The sequence below is a fragment of the Gymnoscopelus braueri genome (assembly GCF_963280865.1).
Source record: "Gymnoscopelus braueri genome assembly, chromosome: 11".
Lineage (NCBI taxonomy): Eukaryota > Metazoa > Chordata > Actinopteri > Myctophiformes > Myctophidae > Gymnoscopelus > Gymnoscopelus braueri.
In genome coordinates this window covers 8040236-8057046 of record NC_137613.1, presented here as the reverse complement: position 1 = coordinate 8057046, position 16811 = coordinate 8040236, and the positions used below count along the sequence as shown (strand labels likewise).

The 16811-nt window shown below is 43.6% G+C and overlaps 1 protein-coding gene across 6 annotated transcripts in view; it reads right to left on the bottom strand.

Annotated features, from left to right (window-relative positions):
• The window catches only part of nfyc (nuclear transcription factor Y, gamma), a 54199-nt gene that overhangs the window by 25725 nt on the left and 11663 nt on the right, over positions 1–16811 (bottom strand). The window lies entirely within an intron of this gene.

Here is a 16811-nt window from a genome sequence, read left to right as displayed (position 1 = left end):
AGGGAGAGAGAGAGAGACAGAGAGGAGAGAGGGACAGAGGAGAGAGAGAGACAGAGGAGAGAGGGACAGAGGAGAGAGGGACAGAGGAGAGAGGGAGAGAGGAGAGAGACAGAGAGGAGAGAGGGACAGAGGAGAGAGAGAGACAGAGGAGAGAGGGACAGAGGAGAGAGGGACAGAGGAGAGAGAGACAGAGGAGAGAGGGACAGAGGAGAGAGAGACAGAGGAGAGAGGGAGAGAGGACAGGAGAGAGAGAAGGTCAGTTATTTACAAAAAAGCTAAACAATGTTGACGATTCAGTATCGGAACGTAGCATACAGCATCAACCCCTGAGCTGTTTGCCAGCCCGGATCCCTCTCTCTCTCCCTCTCTCTCTCTCTCTCTCTGGGCTGTGTGTCAGAAGCCTGCCAGTCTCTATAATTAGAATACGGTGAATTCTAAAATAAGGCGGGCGGTTCGGTCAGACCTTTCTGTTCCTGTAACTTTGGAGGGTGATGTTGACATGCCTCTCATCAGAGGCAGAGCGGCCGGCCGGCCGGCCTGCCTCTCAGCCTGCTCCATGCCCCATGATGCTTTGTGAATGGCTCCATCGTCTCAGCCCAGCTGCTCGCACAACACAAGCGCATCATGTGAAATTTAACCCATTTGAGACCTGAGCCGATTCTACATGTCTCCTAAATCCCAACAGTTTTCTGAAAAACGTACGTTTCTATATCAGTGGTGCTCAATCTTTTTCATGTCAAGGACCCCCAAAATTATATGTATTTGGCCGCAGACCCCCATCAAAATATGTTGTTCCAGGACCCCCAGAAGCAAAGATTTGAGTTAAAAAATGTTCGCTTTAGAAATATATATATTCAAAGATTTGCACACATTTTCACGATTTTTCAAAAATAGCAGATCTACAAGCTCGTAGCGCGGCACTCGGTGCCGCGCTATGAGCTTGTATATCTGCTATTTTTGAATAGCAAAGTGTAAAATAATGCTTTTTAGCTCAAATAAAAAAATGACACAGATCCAGGTCTTAATGGGTTAAGTCCCCCGCCCCCCCCGCGCGCCTGGCCGTGGGTGGGTGGGTGGGTGGGGGTCGCTGGGTGACCCCAAACACTGAGGACAATGCTGAAAGCTAGAGTCACAGGCACTGTTGCCAGATTCTGTGAGAGAAACAAGCAACCAGGTCTAGGAAAACCAGCCCAAAAAAAAGCGACTATGGGGCCACATGAGCACTTTTAACACATACATCAGCTATTGAAAATAGCAGATCTACAAGCTCACAACGCGTCGCGATGCGACACGTTGTGAGCCATTTTCTAATAAAAATCTTGCGGGGAAATTATAAAAATCTGATCTGGCAACCCTGGTCACAGGGAGTGTGTGTGGTGTGTATGGGAGTGTTTTAACCACTGAAGCCCTACAGTATATACACCTCGCCATATAACGAATAGCATAATTAGCCTATAGCTACAAGCCGATGTAACGTATTGTCAGCTGGTAGATCTGCCGTTTTTTTTTATTAGATTTTATTTTTTTACATTTTATTTATAGATTATTATGTTTTTTACATTTTTACAATTTGTCCAAAATAGGGATGATATTGGTTAATGTGATTAACCCATTGATACCTGGAACGCATCTGTGTCACTTTAGATTTTCTTTAGGCTATTCAAAAATAGCAGATATACAAGCTCATAGCGCGGCACCGAGTGCCGCGCTACGAGCTTGTAGATCTGCTATTTTTGAAAAATCGAGGATTTTTATTTTTTTTTTTCAAAAAATTGTTAGGATTTAGAAGACATTTCTAGAATCTTCTCAGGTCTTAATGGTTAAAACACTCCTGAGTGCCGACAACAGGATTAAAATGGCATATGTGCCGGCATGTATGTGTGTGTGTGTGTGGTGTGTGTGTGTGTGTGTGTGTGTGTGTGTGTGTGTGTGTGTGTGTGTGTGTGTGTAGTGTCAGTCCACACACTCAGTGGACTGACAGATGCACGCGCACACTAAACAGTCATCAACTAAAGCTTAAACTGCCAGTAAACTACAATAAAGACCAATTTGTTTCACACAAACTAAGCACAAAAGCGGTTGGTGTGTGTGTGTGTGTGTGTGTGTGTGTGTGTGTGTGTGTGTGTGTCTGTCTGTCTATGTGTGTGTGTGTGTGACAGTTTGAAAGGGGAGATCCAGCAGGTTACTATGGCATGTCAGGAATCTGCAGGGGGACTGTTGGCCTGCCTGTCTCAGCACGCAGCGCTTCACAGCGCATGGAGAGAGAGCGAGAGAGCACTCCTTTACTTCACTCACTCCTCCTCTCTCTTTCTCTCTCTCTCTCTCTCTCCAATCTCTACTTGTGTGTTGCAAAGAAATGGAAAAGGAGAGAGATGTGGAACAAGAAGAGATGAGTGCGTAGAAAAGTGTGTGTGTGTGTGTGTGTGTGTGTGTGTGTGTGTGTGTGTGTGTGTGGGTGGTGGTGGTGAGGGGCTTGTCGGGTTCACTATTAATCCACCACTACGACTGAGTGCCAAAGGCTTTAATGGGGGGGAAGGTAGGAGACAGGCCCGTCAGACTGTCGTGCAAACCAGCTATGTGGGTCAAAGCAGACGAGATAGAAGGGAGAACAGAGAGAGAGAGAGAAGGAACAGACATGATGGTACAAAGAGGTGGGGTTAGGGAGAGTTGTCTCCTCGCTCTTGCTCTCTCTTTCTCTCTCTCTCTGGGCCAATAAGCCTGAATGGATGCAGCTCAGGTCCAGTGTTGCCACGTCCACTTATTACAAGCGACTTTGGATTCTTTTTCTGTAAAAGTTGCTGGTAAATATTGGTAGTCACGGCCGGGTTGTGGTTTTTAGGCTCGTTTTTAAAGTGCAGTTATTTGGGCTTGCTTCCAAAAAACTGTTTTTTTCTATTATTGTTTAACTTTAAACCAGTTCTCAAACATTTGCATGTCAAGGACGCCCAAATGAATGCATTTCTCCGCAGACCCCCCCCCCCCCCCCATCTGAAATTTATTTTCAAATATATTCCAAATATTTCCCTTTCAGATCTTTTTGAAAATAGCAGATCTACAAGCTCACAACGTGTTACATAATGCGACGCGTCGTGAGCTTGTAGATCGGCTATTTTCAAATAGCCGGTGGAAGCGGGGTTTCTATAGTGGCTTCTTTTGGGCTTGTTTTCATAGACCCGACTGACTAATTTCTCTCACAAAATCTGGCAACAGGGTTCAGGTCCAGCTGACAAATAAAAGGACAGCCTGCCGTTCAGAGACCCCATCTAGTGTTTCCCTCCCTCTCTCTCTCCCCCCATGTTGTTCTAATGGTGAGGGCGGTCGGGGAATACTTAGAGCTTCTTTAGTCCCAAGCTGTCTGGGTGCCAGACAGTTCTCTTTGTTTTTGATATTTCATTACGATAGAATCAACCGCCAACCCGTAGCAGTGACAGTCACACACACACCAGTGACACACTCACAAGACCTGAAGCCGATTCTACAAATGTCTTCTAAATCCTAACAGTTTTCTGGAAAAACCTATGTTTCTCCATCAGTGGTTCTCAAACTTTTTCATGTCAAGGACCCCCAAAATTATATGTATTTGGCATTGGACCCCCCATCTCAAAATATGTTGTTTCAGGGACCCCCCCCAGAAGCAAAGATTTGAGTTAAAAATGTTCGCTTTAAAAGAATATAGATATATTAATTTGCACACATTTTCTCGATTTTTCAAAGATAGCAGATACACAAGCTCGTAGCGCGGCACTCGGTGCCGCGCTACGAGCTTGTAGATCTGCTATTTTTGAATAGCCAAAGTGTAAAATAATGCTTTTTAGCTCAAATAAAAAAAATTAGATGCGTTCCTTCCAGGTCTTAATGGGATAATGGAAACTAAAGCCATGCTCTTGTGAGGACAGTGAGAGACTACAGGTGCTCTCATTACTGTCAGTGAGTAGTTTTTTACATGTGCTAAAACCCTGACGTTAATAACATACCTACGTATTTTCACCGGCAAGACAAATCTTTGAGAAGAAAAAAAAAACTTTCTCAAGAAGAAAGATCATGCTCTCCACAATGGAGAACAGAATCAGTGGACTGGAGAATGATTGGTCGGTTGGGTTGGGACACATTTCTATTGAAATGGTTAGTCAGGATGTGACCATTATGTGACCAAGTAAACCGTTACTCAGTCTTCAAAATCTAATCAGTAATCTTAATCCCTCATGTTAATCATTAATTAAGTGATATTTAACCACACCCTAGTGTCCCCTATTCGGAGGAACGGTGAACATTTGGCGAAATAAATAGCTGATCTACAAGATCAGGGCCCCGAACCGAGGTCTAGCGGTCTGGGCACCTATAGGCTGTAATGTAGCGTAGCCTGTGACGGCGCATCGCGAGTTCCGAGTCCCGTTCCCGACGATCTTTGCGGCATGTCTCCCGTCTCCCTAGTCTCGCGTAGCCAGACAACTATTCCACAATCTCCGAATGCTATATAGAGTCTGGAACTACGACTCCCCGAAATCCGATTGAGGAAACTGGCACTTCCGTTCACGAAAATACGTTTTAAAATATCTTTACATTTTCTTTTTTTTAATGTCCATTTCTGCTAAGCAGCAAAGCTAAATATACTTAAAGGATTTTGATTTATAGTCGGATAAATTTGCGCGACTGTAAAAGACGAAACGGAAGTGGGGAGGAAGCTTCACATCCGGTTTATATTCTTTTTTTTTTTTTATCCCTCGATTTTGTAACCCATATTTTTTCACCCAGTGCCAATTGCCTATGTAATCCTGGGCGCTACTCTCCCTCTGCCAGCCTAGGGAGAGCCCAAGCTGAAGTTCATGCCTCCTTCAATGCATGAGGAGCAAGCAGGCCGCTTCTTATCACCCGACAGGGGGGAGGTTCCCTGGTTAGACGTAGCGCGTGGAAGGAACACGTTATTCCAACCAGTTCCTTTCCCCTCCATCAGGCGCCCCGGCTGACCAGGGGGAGGCAGTATAGTGACCAGGATTACAACATGTTTTTGTGAGGGTATTAACTACCCTAGGAGACACGGGGAGAACATACAAACTCCACACAGAAAGGCCCTTTCACCAACCCCACCTAGGATATGGGCACTGATGACTTGGAGGAGAGAACACGCCCCCAGCGCCCACAGCGTCCCCGGCGGGAATTGAACCCAGGACCTTCTAGCTGTGAGGCGACAGCGCTACCGAAATGTATTTATATCTACCGGTTTATATTCTAATCATGATCAGAGCTTCCGAGTCCCAGACTGTATGACCGGAAACATTTGAAAATTGTGCGAGGCAACAGTCTGGCCACGCGAGACTACCGTCTCCCCATCTCTCTCTCTCTCTCTCCCGGTCTGTTTCCTGTCTGTCTCTACTGTTGAACTATAAATAAAGCCCCCCAAAAAAATATCTTTAAAAAGAGAAGATTGTAGATTGTAGTGGAGTCAAGTATAGAGACCCTCAGGAACTTCGGTCAACCGAGTACAGGGTTCAACCCACACATTCCATGCCAGAGTTTAATCTCATAATGTACTCACCAGTGCCAGCGTTTTATTGTTGTTTTTTAGTTTTTTTCATGTCGCCACAGACCTCGCTAAATAAGTTAAAAGTGCGCGTTCATTTGGTTCTAAACACACAGCGGATCCGTGAGAAACGGCCAGCGAAAACAGTTTCCAAATCCGTGCCGCCATCTTGAAGCTACAGCCGATCAACGGTAAACAGTGATCAGCGAGGAGAAAAACAACAACCGAGAAAATCGAGTTTTAAACAGGATCCCAGACAGGAAGCGGATACGATCGAAAAAAACGGAACCCGAATAATTCCGTTTCCGACCGGAAACCGGAAACGGAAATGGATCAAAAAAAATCGGAAAGTGCACCTGGGGCGATTACAATGGGAATCGGCGGTTCGCGTAGATCTACGCGACTGGCACGCTGCGGCTTTAAATAGGTTCGCGTAGATCTACGCGATTGGCATTCAATGTGTTAAGAATGTGTCATTTTTAGATTACTTTGGGCTATTCAAAAAAATTGCAGATATACAAGCTCATAGCGCGGCACTAACAAGCGTTATGAGCTTGTAGATCTGCTATTTTTTTGAATAGCCAAATAAATAAATGACAGAGATGCGTTGTTCCCGGTCTTAATGGGTTATAGTTAAGTGGTCAAGTCAAGTAAAAGTACTTCTACTTCAGTAGGACGTCGTTGTGGCACTCTTTCCACCTTTTTGTCATGTCGAGTTCTGTTGTGCGGTTAAGTGATACCTGGAACGCATCTGTGTCACTTTAGATGTCTTTGGCTATTCAAAAATAGCAGATATACAAGCTCATAGGGGGTGATGGTGATGGGGGTGTGTGTGTGTGGATGTGTGTGTGTGAGAGATAAATCAATCAAGCTGCTGGGAACGTGCGTGGCCTAGTGATTGACCTTGACGATGTCTCTCTCTCTCTCTCTCTCTCTCCATCTGACCGTCTGACGCTGGCCGTGTCCAGTTGCATTTTCAAGGTTGATTGAAATCCTGCAGTCACTAGAACAACCCCCAGCATTCCACGGGGCGGAAATGACTGATGGGATTGGCCGTTTTTTTTTTTGGTTCCTCAGGCTGCCCTCTGCCTGCCCCCCACTCTCCCTCTTTCTCTCTCCCTCTCTCTCTCTCTCTTGCATTTCACTGAGCTGAAGAACACTTTGTCTTGGAGCACATCATCAGTTGATCTTGTGATCGTTTTCAATAAGTCATCTGTGTGTGTGTGTGTGTGTGTGTGTGTGTGTGTGTGTGTGTGTGTGTGTGTGTGTGTGTGTGTGTGTGTGTGTGTGTGTGTGTGTGTGTGTGTGTGTGTGTGTGTCGAGTCAGTTTGCAGCTTGTGTGGTTTTCCCTCGACTGTTAGCCCGATAAAGTAACAATAATTAGGCGATTCGCTACTTGGGCTAATTGCCACGGCAACAGCTCCATTGGATAGGGAGGGGGGAGGAGGAGGAAACACGGGGGCAAGGCGCTTAGGCTAAAGACAAATGAACGTCAGATAACCGGGTAAACGAATGGGCCATGGCTTCCTGTTCCCCCCCCACACACACACACACACACACACACACACACACACTCAGAGTGCAGCTGACTGCTTCGCTCCAAACTACGTGCAAAAGTGGTATTTTCCTTTCTTTTTCTAGAGAGCATGTGACTTGATCACACCCCACTCGCTGTGCATGACCCCGTGACCTTCAGTCTACATACACAAGTACACTGGCTGTGAACCACGCTGGCAGGAGGAGGGGGAGGGGGGGGAGGGGGAGGGGGGGGGCTGAACAGTCAAAGTGTGAGAATCAGAGAGGAACTCTCGACAGATGTGTGTGTGTGAGAAAAAGATGACAGAGTGAGAGAAAGGGATAGACAGGGGAGAGGATATTATAGCAGCAGGTGATGCAACTTTGATGATGGAGAGGGCCGCTATATTTCCACACTCACTCCAGAGGGCCACGTTGCATATAGCCTACTGTCAGTGGTGGAAAGTAACTAAGTACATTTACTCAAGTACTGTACTTAAGTACAATTTTGAGGTATTTGTACTTTACTTGAGTATTTCCAATTTCCAATACTTTTACTTCTACTCCACTACATCTCAGAGGCAAATATTGTACTTTTACTCCACTACAATTATTTGAAAACTTTAGTTACTAGTTACTTTTCAGATATACACTATGATATAATGAAACATACATTAACCACTTTAGCCCTATTTTATACATAGGCTATTTGAAAATAGCAGATCTACAAGCTCACAACGCGTCGCATCGCGACGCGTTGAGAGCTTGTAGATCTGCTATTTTCAAATATTTAGTACTTTTACTTTTGGTACTTTAAGTACATTTTGATGCCAATACTTTTGTACTTTTACTCAAGTAAATTTTTAATTTTGGATTTTTACTTGTAACAGAGTATTTTTATATTGCAGTATTGGTACTTTTACTTAAGTACAGAATTTGAGTACTTTTTCCACCACTGCCTACTGTCTCTCCATATTTTAAATTTTTTTCGCCATTCTATGTCACACAAAAGTAGCAAAAATAGCCGATCTACAAGCTGCGACGCGTTTTGACGCTATTTTTGACGACGCTATTTTTGAATTGGAATCCAGATTTTGTTTTTCTATTTTTGAATTGGAATCCTGAAAAGTAACATTTGTATTTAAATTTCAAATGCATTTAGTTATTTTAGTTTTTTTTTTTTTTACTTATGTTAACTTTACGAACTTAAATACAAATACATCGGATCAAAAAAAAATACTAGTCATTAAGCTACTAATATAGACTGAAGTAATTAAATCAATCATGTTTGGAATTGTAATATATAATATATCAGTATTCTGATATTAACCTGTGGGCCGCATTAACCCATTAAAGGAGAATTCCGGACATTTTCAGTGTTATATTTGATGTATCGTTACTCACCTACCGACGTAAAAAGTGGCATTGTTTTTTTCCAGAGATTCCCCTGTCGTCATTTTTTCAACCCCCTCCGTTGTCATAATGGGAGCGCGTGGCTTAGGGAAATTCGTCTATTATAACGCCGAACGATTTAACACTGGTTGCTTGTTTCTTTCCAGAACCTGGCAACTTGGTGTTGCCAGGTAGAGAAACAAGCAACCAGTGTTAAATCGTTCGGCGTTACCGGTAGCCTCTCAGGAACTTTGAGCGCATGTTTGACTATCATGAGACTCTACAATGAGTAGTAGTAGAGAAAAAAATAACTTTGCATCGGTTATAATAGACGAATTTCCCTAAGCCACGCGCTCCCATTATGACAACGGACGGGGTTGAAAAAATGACGACAGGGGAATCTCTGGAAAAAAACAATGCCACTTTTTACGTCGGTAGGTGAGTAACGACACATCAAAGATAACACTTAAAATGTCCGGAATTCTCCTTTAAGACCTGGAACGGTGTCATTTTTAGATTTGAGCTAAAAAGCTTTATTTTACACTTTGGCTATTTAAAGATAGCAGATATACAAGCTCATAGCGCGGCACCGAGTGCCGCGCTACGAGCTTGTAGATCTGCTATTTTTGAAAAAATCGTGAAAATGTGTGCAAATCTGTGTGCAAATCTTTGAATATATATTTTTTTAAAGCGAACATTTTTAACTCAAATCTTTGCTTCTGGGGGGTCCCTGGAACAAGATATTTTGATGGGGGTCCGCGGCCAAATACATATAATTTTGGGGGTCCTTGACATGAAAAAGATTGAGCACCACTGATATAGAAACATACGTTTTTTCAGAATACTGTTGAGATTTAGGAGACATGTAGAATCGGCTTCAGGTCTCAATGGGTTAAGTGAAGGTGGGGGGGCCGCATGTGGCCCCCCGGGTCCGCCAGTTGCCCCATGTATGTATTAGAGTGTGAAATAAAAGTGAGAGAGAAGTGGGGGGAGTGGACTCACTGAGCTGCCTACTAGGCCGTCTCGTACCTAAATTGAACTGCCGTTTGTCTGGGTAATAAAACCCCGGCGTTCTCTCTGATGCATGGCCTTCTATGGCCCGAGGCCCACCACCACGTCGTCTAGTCAAACAAACACTCTGGGTTGAGGCCCCATCCATCCATCCATCCGTTTATACGCACAGGAAAATAATAAAAAACGTGCACTGAAAAAAATCTGGCTAAAGCTGGGATATGTCAAGGTTGTGTGGTTTCAGCCACTTAAAGGCATACTAGGTAACGTTTTCAACAAAACTAAAGTTAAATTGTATATCTTTTGTGAGTGGCAAAAGTTTCACAACACCCACTCCATGAATTTCACCCCCGGAAGCCTTTTATTTATATATTTTATATTGAACGTGGACTGGGGGGACTTTCCCGGGGAAATGACGTCATCTGGCCGGAAAACGGAGGTGGAAATGCACTGGTTTCCTGTTTGGCCAGGAACTACTGCAACGGTTTCCTGTTTGGCCAGGAACTATCGCGCTAAAAACAAAAAGGAACCTCACGCTGATTTTAAGAGAATGTAGGATTAGAAGATCGAAAAAGAACAGAAAAAGAAAGCACAGCTCATGGTAACTAATGCTCCACTGGCTAAGAGAAACGATCCGTAGATAGTATAAAACAATTAAAAGATCGCTTTTTGAAACGCTTCCGGCTTCCGGTGAAAACGAATGGAATTCTGGGTAATCGAGGAGAACGGAAATTGTATGCAGTGACAGTAGTGACCAGCAGAGGTTGCTAAAAATCGTTAGTTGTGAATTTGCATTGTACAACTTTAAGCTTTCTCTATATATACACACGCGCCATTGTACGATGACGAATAGCGAAAATAGCCGATCTACAAGCTAGCAAGAAAAGAATGCCCAAAAATAGGGACACCGTGGTTAACCCATTAATAAGAACGGCAACGCGTCCGTGTCATTTTAGATTTCTTTGGCTCTATTCAAAAATAGCAGATGTACAAGCTCATAGCGTGGCACCGAGTGTGTGTGTGTGTGTGTGAGCTTGTAGATCTGCTATTTTTGAGAAATCGTGAAAATTTGGTGTCTTTGAATATATATATTTTTTTAAAGCGAACATTTGTAACTCAAATCTTTGCTTCTGGGGGATCCCTGGAACCAAATATTTTACAGATGTTGCTTATAAAAATATATATATATATTTAAAGATACACACATATTGGCATAATTATTCAACAACAACAAAAATAGCAGATCTACAAGCTCATAGCGCTATGAGCTTGAGCGTGGCTGTCTGCGGGACGGGCCACGCTATGGTCTCCAGCTCGCTGTGTGCTATATTAGGACGCATTGTGTTGTTGCGCTGCTGTTTACGCATCCCTCCTCTCTCTCTCTCTCTCTCTCCCCCCCCCCCTCTCTCTCTCTCTCTCCCCTTCCCTTCCCTGCGGCTCTCTCGTCCTTCACTGGGTCACCGAGGCAGAGAGAGAGAGAGAGAGAGAGAGAGATAACCGCGGTGTTGGGTTTCCTGCGAACTGTGCTTTCTCCCCACGTGTGCGTGTGAGTGTGTGTGAGTGAGGGAGTGTGTATGTGCATTAGGTGTGTGTGAGTGCGCCAGGGAGGGAGGGAGAGGGGGGGGGGGGGGGGTATCTGTGCCTCGTCTGCATCTCGTCCGAAGCGGCACCTTCCTCCTTCGGTGACTCTGCCTCTCTCTCTCTCTCTCTCTCTCTCTTCCTGTCTCTCCTTCTACCCCCCCCTCTCCCCCCTGCCGCCTGTCGTTCACCTGTAGGTGTACGTTTCTCTCTCTCTCCCTCTCCCTCCCTCTCTTTCTCCCTCTCTCTCCCCTCTGGAAAAAGTCAATGCACGCAGAAGCTGAATCAGCACTAGCGGTATTCTGCTAGCCTGGTCCTGTATCTCTCTCTCTCTCTACTCATCCCTCCCTCCCTCCCTCCCTCCTGCTATGACATGGTACCACTTTCTCAGAGACTCTCGCTTCCACTCAAAAATGAACCTGAGAGACGTGGGGGGGGAGGGGGGGTTCAGACTGCAGCTTGTGAGTTGAAGAAGAGAGGACATAGTGAGGAAACGGCAAACACACACACGTGCATGCATACACACACACACACACAATGTGGTAAAACGACTAGATGCTCTGCAGTTTAATTGCAAGCTTAATGAGCAGGCACTCCATGTTGAATGGAGCTTATAGTTTCGCTGTGCAGAGCAGAAAGGGGTGGGGGGGTGGTGGTGTTGTGGGTATGCGGTTACGGGACAGTGTTTGGCAGGCTCGAGACAGTGAACTTTTTTTTTCTTTCCACTAGGTGTTGGTGGGTAGGTAATAGGTATCACAACGGGTGCTATAAGGGAAAAGTCGTCCCAGACCTGTTCCTGAACCCCAGAGGCTGACACACACACACTTTGGCTCAGCACCCAGGCAGGGAGGGGGTTGACAGACACTAAAGGGTTGCCCGAGGCAAGTAAAAAAAACTAAAGTCAGGAGCTCCTTTCTAGAGATACTCAATGTCGCTTTACAGAAAACAGAAACAAAATAAGAACGACTTCATTAGGAAAAAACTATTAAAAAGTAAGAACTAAGAACACAAAAATGTAAAAAAAAAAAAAAAGAAAGAAAAAAAGAAGGTAGAAAATGGGGATTAGGATTAGGTAGGGAATGCGAGCATAAAAAAGGTGGGTTTTTGAGTTTTTTTTTTTACTGTGGTTAGTAAGTGGAGTTTTGCTTTCTGGTTGCCCAAACCGGCAAGTGTTAGCTCCCCCCCCTCCCTTTTTTTTGGGAGACTAGGAAGCAACCATCTTTTGTTCACTATTATTCACACAACATGAGATGCATCTGTCCATCCATAGACAAACATCCCTGTTCTCTGCTCTCTCTCTCTCTCTCTCCGTCAAGCAAAACATGCACCATCTGACATACAGTCAGTGGTGGAAAGTGACCAAGTACTTTTACTCAAGTACTATATTTAAGTAACATTTATTTTGAGGTACTTTTTACTTTACCGGAGCATTTCCAATTTTCAGTACTTTTACTTCTACTCCACTACATCTCAGAGGCACATATTGTACTTTTACTCCACTACGATTATTTGAAAACTTTAGTTACTAGTTACTTTGTAGATTTTACTATCATTACAAAACATACATTACCCACTTCAGCCCTATATACATTTTGGCCATTTGAAAATAGCCGATCTACAAGCTCACAATGCGTCGCCATGCGACACATTGTGAGCTTGTAGATTGTCTATTTTCAAAAGATTTTTAGACATTTTATACATTTGAAAACTTGTGAAATGGGACATTCTGCATAATGAGTACTTTCTACTTTTGATACTTTAAGTACATTTTGATACCAACACTTCAGAACTTTTACTCAAGTACATTTTGAATTTCCGGGCTTTTACTTGTAACAGAGTACTTCTACATTGCAGTATTGATACTTTTACTTGAGTAAAACATTTGAGTACTTTCTCCACCACTGCACACAGTGCAGCAACATGTGCAAGAAGGTGATCGATTGAGACATTTGTTTCTACATATTTATCCTGACCTGCCGCGAGGAACTCAGCCTGAGCAGCGAGACCTCTTTCACAGTCGTCATTAGGCACAAAAGAAGCCTCAAAACTGCTTAAAGTCGAGCACACACACACACGCGCACGCACACGCACACACACACACACACACACACACACACACACACACTTTCATTTGGAGGAATGCTGTAGAAAATAAATGTTTGACTTTGCTATACAACTTGGAAGTTGTGGTTGCAATTGCAGTCTCAGGAATGTTTGCCTAGCAAACTGAAATGGCTCAAAGACATGAATGGTAAACTATTGGTATCAGCTGATTTTTTTCCGTATCATTTTATTAAGCAATGAAACGGTATTGACCAATCACTTCTATTCCATTGTGTCCACACTTCTCAATGGAGCAAGAGGTACTAAAACAGGCGTGTTGAGCATTAAACACTTAAACCCTACATATACTTCGCTGTCCAAAGTCCCCCGGGAATCAAAACCGTGTTCCCTGTTTTTTTTTCCCCTCACATCTCTTAGCTCACAGCATGTCGCAACGCGCTGTGCGCTTGTAGATCTGCAAGTTTCCCGCCAAATGCCCAGAATGGGTAAGCAAGGGTTCATGCAGTTAAGCGTTAAACTAACAGGGAACTTTGATCTTGACGGGTTAAAATGGTAACCAGTTATTTTGGTTAACACATTAATCCCATCGTCAAACTCCTAAACTAAGCTGGGATGTTTTCCAGCAAAGACACACAATCTCCTGGCTGATGATTCAGCAATGTTCAAAAAAAAATGTTTGACCACAAGAGCAATTACTAACTAGAATGTGGCTTCATTTGACAAAGCTTATAAGCTCTTTTTAAACACGGCCAAAACGTAAAACGTCCTGCTAATTCAGCCCACGTCAGTGCCGGGTTACTGTGCGCGTCTGTTGATTACAGTAAAGCTAAATCCATCATCTCTGATCCCTGACAGATGTTCTAATGTAATATCGGTTTTATTGTCAGTCAGTCTGTCTGTCCGTCCGTCCGTCTGTCTGTCCAACAAGCCACCCACCATTCTGACTTGTTAACCCATTAAGGTCTGAGTCCAATTCTTAATGTTTTCTAAATCCTAACAATTTTTTGAAAAAAATATTTTTAAAAAAAATGTACGATAAAAAGAAATAGCAGATCTACAAGCTCGTAGCGCGGCACTCGGTGCCGCGCTATGAGCTTGTATATCTGCTATTTTTGAATAGCCAAAGAAACCTAAAGTGACACAGATGCGTTCCAGGTCTAAATGGGTTAAAACTAGAGCCAAATATTTGGATCCGATGCCGATCCAGATTTTGAGTCCTAGACCAGCGATTAATGAGGTTTTGACAAACATCATGTCAAAAAGTACAAAATCTAATACATTTAAAATCTTAGCTGCATAATTGCAGATACCGATGTCATAAAAAAAATAAAAAAAGGCTTCAGTCAAAACCTTGCAGTCTATGGCCGTTTTTTTTTATCAGATATGACATTACAGAGGTCACCTCCAGTGTACAGCGTGACAGGAATTACCGGAGGCAACGAGCTCTAACTTTACTCGACTACGTTTGATGAAAACTGACCATTAGTATTTTCCTCTGCGAGCTGGCGCGGCCACAATTGCATAAGCATATATATCCTCACCCCCAGAGGTCATTGGTCCACAAGCTGCTGGGTGAAACTGTCAACGGTTCAGAAAAAGGTCCCTTTCTGAGGTCCAGGGCCTTTTATTATCTAAGCATCCTAAGTGGAAAAAACAAAAACAAATGCAGAGCCAGCCTCTGATTATGCGGGTCTGTGCCGTCAGGCGAGTCACTTGGCCGTTTCTCACTGAAACGTACTTGCACGATGATCGCTTGTGCGTCTGTTAGTTAGTTGTTGTGCAGGGATAGTTGTGACTTTGAGGCCCCCCCCCGGATCTCCACATCCGCCTGCTCTCAGGGAAGGTTGAAAGCGTCAGCTACTTGCGTTCAAAAAAAAACTCAAGAGCAGGACCGGGTGGAATAAAACACGGGCTGTTTGTTGACAAGGAACGACGAGGGTTAGAACTGAGAAAAAACCTTCTTAAACTTTGCCGTGTACACATAAGATAGCGAAAATAGCCGATCTACAAGCTCCCAACTGTTGATTGCCATTTTCGCTGAACGTTCGCCTATTTTTGCAGAATGTTGGCCTATTATGACCAGAATGGCGATGCTAGTTCATGTGGTTAAAAAAAATAAAAACGTCTGAAATCACTAGATTCTCTTTACAATAATCCTGACCTTAGTGGCCTAGCAGAGACTATTCAACTCTGTCTTCGTAACCTACCTCAACGGGGGACAAAGAGTAGACGAAGGTGAAAAAACACTTTGGCACGGCATGCAGGGTTAATGATCAACTCCAAAAACAAACAGAAAAACAAGAGGTTGAAGTTCCAGCTGGAAAATTAACAGGTTTAACCCATTGAGACCGGGAACGCAATCTGCGTCGTTTTAAGATTTCTTTGGCTATTCAAAAATAGCAGATCTACAAGCTCATATATAAGCTTGTATATCGTTTTTTTTTTTTAATCGTGCAAATCTTTGAATATATATATATTTTTTAAAGCGAAACAAAGCGAACTTTGAACAAAGCGAACTTTGGCTATATAAAAATAGCAGATATACAAGCTCATAGCGCGGCACCGAGTGCCGCGCTATGAGCTTGTAGATCTGCTATTTATTTTTTTTTAATCGTGAAAATGGGTGCAAATCTTTAGTTTGAATATGTATATACTTTTTTAAAGCGAAAGTGTTCGACTCAAATCTCTGCCTCTGGGGGATTCTACAAATGTCTTCTAAATCCTAACATTTTGCTACTATAATCAGTAGGTTCTCAAACTCTCTCATGTCAAGGGCCACCCAAAATTATATGCATTTGTCAGTGGACCCCCCCCGCCCCCCCCATCTCAAAATATGTTGTTCCAGGGACCCCCCCCAGAAGCAAAGATTTGAGTTAAAAAAAGATCTACAAGTTCTTGTAGATCGGCACAGAGTGCCGCTTTAATATCTGCTATTTTTTGAATAGCCATAGTATAAAATAACGGTTAAAAGTGGTTACACAGATGCGTTACCGGTCTTAACCCCATTAGGACCTGGAACTGTGTCATTTTTAGATTTGAGCTAAAAAGCATTATTTTACACTTTGGGCTATTCAAAAATAGCAGATATACAAGCTCATAGCGCGGCACCGAGTGCCGCGCTACGAGCTTGTAGATCTGCTATTTTTGAAAAATCGTGAAAATGTGTGCAAATATTTGAATATATATTTATTTAAAGCGAACTGTTTTAACTCAAATCTTTGCTTCTGGGGGGTCCCTGGAACAACATATTTTGATGGGGGTCTGCGGCCAAATACATATAATTTTGGGGGTCCTTGACATGAAAAAGATTGCGCACCACTGATATAGAAACATACGTTTTTACAACATACGAGATTTAGGAGACATGTAGAATCGGCTTCAGGTCTCAATGGGTTAAAAAAAGATCTACAAGCTGTTGTAGATCGGCACAGAGTGCCGCTTTTATATCTGCTATTTTTTGAATAGCCATAGTATAAAACAACGGTTAAAAGTGGTTACACAGATGCGTTACCGGTCTTAATGGGTTAACTATCGGGGCCCTGGACTTCGGTGCTCTCCTCGGTGCCAGACCTGGGCGATTTTGGGGCGATTTGAAAAGTCGTGCGTTGCGGTGCTATAGGGACGAGAGGCGCTTCGAGACAAATCCGGCCCGAACCGAGCGAGCCGAGCGGCCCGGCAAACTTTGCCCTTGGGGGTTTTTCCTGCTTCGAACCGACTCCAGGAAGTGCTAGTC